Source organism: Panthera pardus, unplaced genomic scaffold, assembly GCF_024362965.1.
Source record: "Panthera pardus isolate Hobbes unplaced genomic scaffold, ASM2436296v1 HiC_scaffold_281, whole genome shotgun sequence".
In the NCBI taxonomy this organism is placed as follows: Eukaryota; Metazoa; Chordata; class Mammalia; order Carnivora; family Felidae; genus Panthera; species Panthera pardus.
The window spans coordinates 21,922-32,280 of NW_026526856.1; the positions used below are offsets into that span (position 1 = coordinate 21,922).

The window sequence follows — 10,359 nt, forward strand, 5'->3', positions numbered from 1 at the left end:
TGTGGAATTTAAAAAATGCAACAGATGAAATGAGGGGAAGGAAGTAAAAATAAGATAAAAAAGGAGGGAGACAAACCATAAGAGACACTAAAATACAAAGAACAAACTGAGGGTGGTTGGAAGGAAGGTAGGTGCGGGATGGGCTAAATGGGTGATGGGTATTAAGTAGGGCACTTGTTGGGATAAGCACTAGGCTTTATACGTAAGTGATGAATCCCTGGGTTGTACTCCTCAAACCAATACTACACTATCTGTTAACTAACTTGAATCAATGAAATGAAAAAATTAGTTAAAAAAGAAAGAATATTTATGATAAAGATGAATGAGTAAAAAGATATTTTTAAAAACTACAGTACAATAATTCCAATATATTTCAAAAAATAATCCTTTTTAAATTAAAAGAAAACTACTGAATGGGAGAAGATGTTGACAAATCACATATCCATTAATGGGTTTGAATTGAAATTTATAAAGGTTTTAGAGCAGAGGAGCCAAGATGATGGAACAGCATGGAAGTCTTTTGTGTGTCTCCCATCCATGAAATACAGCCAGACCAACACTAAACCATCCTACACTCCTAGAAAACTGATTGGAGGATTAACACAACAATCTGCACAACCTGAACCACAGAATTCAGCAGGTAGGCATCATGGAGAGGTGAATTTCAGGAGCAAGTAGCCCCAAAATGTAGGGAACTGCTTTATAATGGCAATAAATTCGTATCTTTCAGTACTCACTCTAAACGTCAATGGACTAAGTGCTCCAGTCAAAAGACATAGGGAAACGGAATGGATAAGAAAACAAGATCTATCTATATGCTGTTTACAAGAGACCCGCTTTAGACCTAAAGACGTCTTCACATTGAAAATAAAGGGATGGAGAAAGATGTACCATGCTTTGGGTTGCCAAAAGAAAACCAGAGTAACCATGCTTATATCAGATACTCTAGATTTTAAAATAAAGACTGTAACCAGAGATGAAGAAGGTCATTATATCATAACTAAGGGGTCTATCCACCAAGAAGATCTCACAATTATAAGCATTTATGCCCCAAATGTGACAGCACCCAAATATATAAAGCAATTCATCACAAACATAAAGAAACTCATTGATAATAACACCATCAAAGTAGGGGAAATTCAACATCCCGCTTACAGCAATGGACAGACCATCTACACAGAAAATTAGTAAAGAAACGATGGCTTTGAATGACACACTGAACCAGATGGACTTAACAGATGGATACAGAATGTTTCCTTCTACAGCAGCGGAATATACATTCTTCTCGAGTGCACATGGAACATTCTCCAGAATAGATCACATACTGGGACACAATACAGCCCTTAAAAAAGTACAAAAAGATCAAGATCATATTTTCAGGCCACAATGCTATGAAACTCAAAATCAACCACAAGAAAAAAATTGGAAAGGTAACAAATACTAGGAGACTAAAGACCATCTTACTAAAGAATTAGTGGGGTAACCAAGAAATCAAAGAGGAAATTAAAAAGTACATGGAAGCCAATGAAAATGATGTCACCACATCCCAAAAGCTCTGGGACACTGCAAAGGTGTGGTCATAAGAGGGAAGTATATATCAATCCAGGCCTTCCGAAAGAAGGGAGAAAGGTCTCAGATACACAACCTAACCTTACACCTTAAAAGGGCTGGAAAAAGAAGAGCAAATAAAACTCCAAAACAGCAGAAGACAGGAAATAATAAAGATAAGAGGATAAATCAATGCTAAGGAAACCAAAAAAGAAAAGAAAATAAGAAAAAGAAAAGAAAGAGAGAAAGAAAAAAACAGTAGAACAGATCAATGAAACCAGGAGCTGGTTCTTTGAAAGAATTAACAAAATTGATAAACCCCTAGCCAGTTTGCTCAAAAAGAAAAAGGAAGGGACCCAGATAAATAAAATCAAGAATGAAAGGGGAGAGAACACAAAAGACACAGCAGAAATACAAATAATAAGAGAATATTAGGAGCAATTATATGCCAATGAAATGGGTAATCTGGAAGAAATGGACAAATTCCTAGAAACACATAAGCTACCAATACTGTAACACGAAGAAATAGAAAATTTGAACACACCCATAACCAGTAAAGAGATCGAATTTGTAATTAAACATCTCCCCAACATAAGAGTCCAGGGCCAGATGGCTTTCCAGGGGAGTTCTACCAAATATTTAAAGAAGAGTTAACATTCCATTCTTTTGAAGCCATTCCAAAAATACAAATGGAAGGAAAACTTCCAAACTCATTCTATGAGGCCAGCATTACCTCGACTCCCAAGCCAAAGACCCCACTAAAAAGTAGAACTACAGACCAATTTCCCTGATGAACATGGATGCAAAATTCTCAACAAAATACTACCCAACCAAATCCAACAATGCATTAAAAAATTATTCTCCACGAATAAATCTCCAAATGGGATTTATAACTGGGATGCAGGGCTGGTTCAATATATGCAACAGTCAATGTGATACATCACAGCAATAAAAGAGAGGACAAGAACCTCTTGATCCTCTCAATAGATGCAGAGAAAGCATTTGACAAAATACAGCATCCTTTCTTGATAAAGACCCTCAAGAAAGTAGGGACAGAAGGATCATACCTCAAGACCATAAAAGTCATACATGGAAGACCCACTGCTATTATCATCCTCAATGGGGAAAAAATGAGACCCTTCCCCCTAAGGTCAGGAATATGACAGGGATGTCCACTCTTGACACTGTTATTCAACATAGTGTTGGAAGTCTTAGCCTCAGCAATGAGACAACACAAAGAAATAAAAGGCAACCAGGGTGGCTCAGTTGGATAAGTGTCCAACTTCAGCTCAGGTCATGATCTCATCATTCATGGTTTCAAGCCCCGCATTGGGCTCTGTGCTGACAGCTCAAAGCCTGAAGCCTTCTTCTGATTCCGTGTCTCCTTCTCTCTCTGCCCCTCCCCTGCTCACTCTCTGTCTCACTCTGTCTCTCAAAAATAAATAAATGTAAAAAATAAAAATAAAAGGCAACCACATTGGCGAGGAGGAAGTCAAACTTTCACTCTTCACAGATGACATGATACACTAGATGGAAAACACAAAAGCTTCCACCAAAAAACTGCTAGAGCTGATCCATGATTTCAGCAAAGTCACAGGATATACAATCAATGCACAGAAATCAGTGGTATTTCTATACACCAATAATGAAGCAACAGAAAGAGAAATCAAGGAATCAATCGCATTTACAATTGCACCAAAACCCATAAAACACCCAGGAATAAACTGAACTAAACAGATGAAATATCTATACACTATAAGCCATAAGAAAGCTTTTGAAAGAAATTGAAGAAGACACGAAAAAGGGGGCAAAACATTCCATGCTCGTGGATTAGAAGAACAAATGCTGTTAAAATGGTGATACTACCCAAAGCAATCTAGGCATTCAATGCAATCCCTATCAAAATAACACCAGCATTCTTCACAGAGCTAGAATAAACAATCCTGAAATTTGTATGTAATCACAAAACACCCCAAATAGCCAAAGCAATCCTGAAAAAAGAAAATCAAAACCAGAGGCATCACAATCCAAGACTTCAAGATGTATTACAAAGCTGTAATCATCAAGACAGTATAGTAGTGGAACAAAAACAAACAGATCAATGGAACAGAATAGAGAACCCAGAAATACACCCAAAAACGAATGGACAACTAATCTTTGACAAACGAGGAAAGACTATCCAATGGAATAAAGACAGTCTCTTCAGCAAGTGGTGCTGGGAAAGCTGGACAGCGACACATAGAAGAATGAACCTGGACCACTTTCTTACACCATACACAAAGATAAACTCAAAATGGATGAAATACTGGAATTTAAGACAGGAAACCATCAAAATCCTAGAAGAGAAGACAGACAAAAACCACTTTGACCTCAGCCGCAGCCACTTCTTACTCAACACATCTCCGTAAGCTAGGGAAACCAAAGCAAAAATGAATTATTGGGTTCTCATCAAAATAAAAAGCTTCTGCACAGTGCAAAACGAGAAGGCAACTGATGGAATGGGAGAAGATATTTGCAAATGACATTTCAGATAAAGGTTAGTATCCAAAATCTATAAGGAACTTATCAAACTCAACATCCAAAAATAAATAATCCAGTGAAGACATGGGCAAAAGATATGAACAGACACTTTTCCAAAGAAGATATCCAGATGGCTAACAGACATTGAAAAGATGCTCAACATCATTCATCATCAGGGGAATACAAATCAAAACCATAATGGGATACCACCTCACACCTGCCAGATGGCTACCATTAACGATGCAGGAAACAACAGACATTGGCAAAGATGTGGAGAAAGGGGAACTCTTTTGCACTGCTGATGGAAATGCAAACTGGGGTAGCCTCTCTAGAAAACAGTATGGGGGTTCCTCAAAAAATTTAAAAATAGACTACTTTATGACCCAGCAATTACGCTACTAGGTATTTATCCAAAGGATACAAGTATGTTGTTGTGAAGGAATATATGCACCCCAATGTTCATAGCAGTGCTATCGACAATAGCCAAAGTATGGAAAGAGCCCAAATGTCCACAGATGGATGAATGGATGAAGAAGATGTGGTATATATATACACAATGGAGTAACACGGCAATCAAAAAAACATGAAATCTTGCCATTTGCGACAATGTGAAGGGAACTAGAGTGTATTATGCTAAGCAAAATTAGCAGTCAGAGAAAGACAATATATGACTTCACTCATATTTGGAATTTAAGATACAAAGCAGGTAAACGTAAGGAAGGGAAGCAAAAATAATATGAAAACGTTGAGGGGGACAAAACATAAGAGACTCTTAAATACAGAGAACAAACTGAAGTTGCTGGAGGGGTTTTGGTGGGGGGATTGGCTAATTGGGCCAGGGTCATTAAGGAGGACACTTGTTGGCATGAGCACTGGGTGTTATATGTATGGGATGAATCACTGGATTCTACGCCTTAAATCGTTACTGCACTATATGCTAACTGACTTGGATGTAAATTTTTTAAAAAACTAAGAAATTTAAAAAAATAAAATAAAGACTACAATGTCACATTCACTTGCTATGGGATGTTTCTATTTCTTACTCATCATTCAGAATTGTATAACAGTTATTTCATAATGAGATGGCTGCTTGCAAAGAGAAGACATATGGAGATTTTTAATAATAAACATACAAATTTTATTTTTTGTTTGAGTTTCCTCCTGGTGCATCCGAGCAATCTGCACAGAACATGGGATTTCCTGGGAAACAGTATTCATTTCTCATATTTTTATAATATATCACTGCATTCAAACATATGGGGACCTTGGAAGATGTTAGATATAAAAGCTTTGATCACTTGAAGCCTGGATAAAAGAATTTGTAAAATAGTACGAAGAGAGAATCTAAGTATATTTTACCCTTTAAAACTTTTCCTGCATTACTATACATAAAACGTGTAGAATATAAAATAGGACTTGGGTCATGTATTTTTTCCTATATGATAATGTCCCCAAATGTCATTTCTAATGAATGGGTTGGCTCACACACTGAATCTCACCAACGTGCACACCTCACATTGGTGCGTCTCTGACTTTGCACATAATGACACGTGAGCACCACCTGGCGTGTTACCAGCTCAAGTTCCCAGTGTCACTGGCAGATATGCATCACGCCCTCCCCCTCCGTGACATGAAGGCTACATAAAACCATTGTCATACCTGTGAGGTCACACTGGGGCCTGACATCTGAATGGCTTTATGAGCATTGACATTAGTAGGTTTTTCTTTGACCTAAAAGTTTTTTACACTGTTGCCCACCTCCTTCTGTGAAAAAAAATGGTGATACAGTCAACTTATGGACCTTCTATCAGAGCCATGACTGAAATGCAAGAAAAAGTGATATGCCTCCTGCAATTGCTAAAAAATACTAAAATATTAATATTTCTTGGAAACCTGGGAGCCTCAATTAGTTAGGCATCTAATTCTTGCTTTCGGCTCCGGTCATGATTCCGCAGTTTGTAAGTTTGAGCCCCACGTTGGGCTCTGTGCTGGCAGCATGGAGCCTGCTTGGGATTCTCTCTCTCCCACTCTGTCTGCCCCTCTCCTGCTCCTGCTCTCTGTCTCTCTCTGAAAATAAATAAATAAACATAAAACAAATTTAATATATTAATATTTTGGATTTTTATACAATGGTTCATATTCTTATTTTGCTGTGGTTTTTTCCTGTGTGTGTAGATGATTTTTGCAATTAGAATACAATAGTACCCCCAAAGGGGTAAAATAAGAAAAATTTGTGGAGATTTTTGAAATACTAATATGATGTAGATGCTATAGGAACAGTAAATCAGCATGTCTGGAAGTTACAATGAGTCATGAATTCAGTACGTGAACTCTCACTTGCATAAAAGAATGAGGTAAGGAAATTCTCTTGAAGAGTCATCAAGGGAAATGTTGCCTGACACGTGCAGGACACAAAATTTTAAAGCCTCTGACATTCAGGGTCTTCCACCAAATGGTCTTCACTGCAGTCATCTGGAGTCAAAGCTCCTACAGAACACTTTTTTCATTGCTCCCATCACATCCTTGTTCCGCAGGGTATATATGAAGGGGTTGGCCACGGGGGTGACAGTGGTGTAGAAAAGAGAAACAAACTTGCCCTGTTCCTGGCAATGGTTGTTGCTGGGCTGGAGGTAAGCATAGATGGCCGAGCCATAGAACAGGGAGACCACCGTGAGGTGGGACCCACATGTCCCAAATGCTTTCCTCTGCCCTGAAGCTGACTTTATTGCTAAGACCACCCTGACACTCCGGCCATAGGAGAATGTGATTAGTGCTACAGGTATGAGAAGAATGATCATACTGGCAAAGAAGGCCTCAGATCCTTCACAGTGGTGTCAACACAGGCAAGCTTGAGCAATGGGGGAACCTCACAAAAGAAGTGGTCTATTTTATTTCTCCCACAAAGTGGTACAAGGAAGATGAGCGCCATCTGCAATGAGGAGTTGGCAAAACCAATGAACCATGATGCAGAAGCCATCAGGGTGCACAGACGGGGGTGCATGATCACTGTGTAGTTCAGGGGCCTGCAGACGGCTGCGTAGCAGTCAAATGCCATCACCCCTAACAGAATACATTCTGTGCCTCCCAACCCTAGAACAACGAATAGCTGAGCTACACAGCCACCGAAGGAAATAGACTTGTCTGCTCCCCTGAGATGAACCAGCAGCTGAGGAACAGTGCTGGTCGTGTAACACAGGTCCAGAAAGCTTAGGTTGGAGAGGAAAAAGTACATGGGAGTCTGCAGGTGTGGGTCCAGGCGGGACAACGCAATGATGGTTGTGTTTCCCAGCAGGGTGAGCAGATAGAAGATCAGAAGAACCACAAAGAGGACTCACTCCAGCTGAGGCTGGTCAGAGAAACCCAGCAGGATAAATCCAGTGATAGAACTTCCATTTTTCTGGTCCATTCTTTCTTATCACATGTTTCCTGTCAAGATCAAGCATTTAGCAATTTTTAAGATAAATCTTCAAAAAAAAAGTTGGCAGGAGGTTGATTTATCATGTTATAAGACAGGTCATGGCATTTTATAAGTAACTATTTGAATAAATGAATCACCCATGAAATTGATCAATTAGTTCCAATTTAATTCCACATTACCATAAAAAGTTAATCATTAATATTTAATGTAAGAAAAATCAAATAATGGACCTGTGTCTGCATCAGTCATAGGTACAAAAGGTCTTTCAGTCTCAGTTTATTAGGCTTAAAGTACTACAAAAATATTTGTACATTTCAGAAAATGGGGATGAGGGAAAAGAGGAAGGGAAATCAGAAAGAATAGGAAAGAGATACAGACAGAGGGAGATTCATTATCTTTCATATGTATCTCATCATTCTACACAGTTGAAATGCACACACTATACGTCATAGATGATAACACAACATGACCTTGAAAATAAATTCAGTTATTGAAATTTATGACCTGGAATATACTTGTCCAAAGAATTCAATTACCATCAGCCTATCACTACTAGTTCTGCATATAAACATACATCGGGTTTGGGGGGGATAAGTAAAACAATTAAATACTCAGTCAGAGAAATTGACAACACCACCATTCAAACAGTGTTTAACTTTGGCCCGAAAGATGCTGAAAATTGCCATACCAATTTCACAGGGACTCCAAAAATTCAGTGGCTGTGCAGACTCCTTTGGAATCAGAACTCTAAAATCCAATGGCCAACACTTTCCTCTTCCTTCTGAAGATTTCCTTTTCACACATTACCAACTAGAGTTCATAAAATTCCTGAAAGAAGTAGGATTATTCCCTTCAACATTCTAATCAGAATATTTTAAAGCGTTATCCAAACATGTAACCTATGTACAAAATGTAATGCTTTGCATCATTTCCTATGATAAAATAATCACTTGGGTAAATATATAGAGATAAACACAGATACATTCTCAAAGCCATGACAAGTCGAAGAGCTATAATGCAAAACTTAATGTAGTACAAGGAAAGGCCTAAAGGAAAGGATATATTGGTATTGTACAAAATCCCCAACACCCAACTTTATTATATTAAAGATCACCATTCTGGAAGCTAGCTTGCAGAGTTAGTCACACTAGATCAAACACAATGCCAGCTCTGAGGCTCTAAGGCTCATCTGATGACCATTTCCATCCAGCTGCGCAGTACTGAATGAGCATAATAACATAATAACATACGAACGAAAGAGGCATCAGGACATGAGTATTTCACTTCTATCATATTCAGAAGGGTAGGCATCCAGTACATTTTTAATTCTTCCAAGAGTTTTAAAATCTGAACCAAGTTTGGGGCTAGACCCATTGATGTCTGAACAAAATCGGTACAAAACTGGCATAAAAACTGAATAAAAGATGTAGTATTTCACACTTTTTTATGCCTCTTTGATTTCCTATTAAGATTGAGCAGTGGTATCCACAAAACAAAATCTATGCGCCAACAATTTCTTAATAGAATTAATTATAAAGGTATCAGGGACAGTCCAAGTGCATCAACAGGGAATATCCCTTCCCTCACACCTTCTCAGAAGAGAAAATAAAACAACCCATGGTTCGGTCTCATGCACACATGCACGAATATACATACATCCATCTGAAGCATACTGCTGACAAATTTTTATTTTTTCATATTTTAAGGTTTATTTATTTATTTGTGAGAGAGAGAAAGCAGAGCGAGCAGAAGCAGAAGAGGCGCAAAAGACATGGAGAGGGAGAGACGGAGACAGACACACAGAGAGAATCCCAAGCAGGCTCCTCACTGTCAGTGCAGAGCCCGACCTCACACCTGTGACATCACGACCTGAGCCGAAATCAAGAGTTGGAGGCTTAACCGACTGAGCCACCAAGCTGACAAGTTTTTAAATGTGACTGATAAAGGAAACGCTCACCAAAGTGAAGGAGGCCAAACGTAAAATGCTAACTGATCCAAACAAACACCAATATAATACTGCACCATTAGAAAAAAATAATGATACATTTTAACATTATCATACCGATAAGGACTAGGAAGACAGGTGAGAAAAGATAAATCCCTGGAGAATGGAACTGGTACAAATTTCTTGCTGCTCTACAGGATTATATGTGTATGTGTGGGTTTCAATACAAATATATATAAAAGAATGTGGACCACGCGTCATGAAATTATGATACAGAAAATTCAGTTTTAAAAATTCTACATAAATTACTACCTTACATATAAAAAATAAACACTTGAAAAGGGCACACATTATATATAGAAAGGGAAAAATATTAAAATAAAAACAGATTCTATAAAACAAGTGGCATTCTATGTAATGATTACCATCAAAAAAAGTATACAATTGAAATGACATCTCACAAGAACACAATTTTACGATAATAATTAAGAGATCAGACAGCAATGAAAGAGGTTAAAGGCTTAGTACTGACACACATAAGTGACAGAGTAGTAGTTGACAGTTTGAATAATTGTTCAACACTGACACAAAACTCTAAAATTTTAGTGCAAGAGTACATATTTTCACACTGGATACTCAGTGTGCACACTACACATTTTAAAGACAAAAGATCTCAATACAATGTCTCGATTTAAGATATTTCAAATATATAACATTCACCGATATATTTGACCTACACACTCTGCCGTATCCAGTTCCTGAATAAATCCTGAAAACATGGGGCAAGAAGTGCTATGACTGAATCGCTATTGCTTTCTTTTTTTTCCCATATATGAAATTTATTGTCAAATTGGTTTCCATACAACACCCAGTGCTCATCCCAAAAGGTGCCCTCCTCAATACCCATTACCCACCCTCCCCTCCCTCC

General features: G+C 38.1%; 1 pseudogene; it reads right to left on the reverse strand.

The window, feature by feature from the left end:
• Window positions 1-6,536: 6,536 nt before the first annotated feature.
• Window positions 6,537-7,474, reverse strand: LOC109259451 (putative olfactory receptor 2B8; annotated as a pseudogene).
• Between the last annotated feature and the right edge of the window lie 2,885 nt (window positions 7,475-10,359).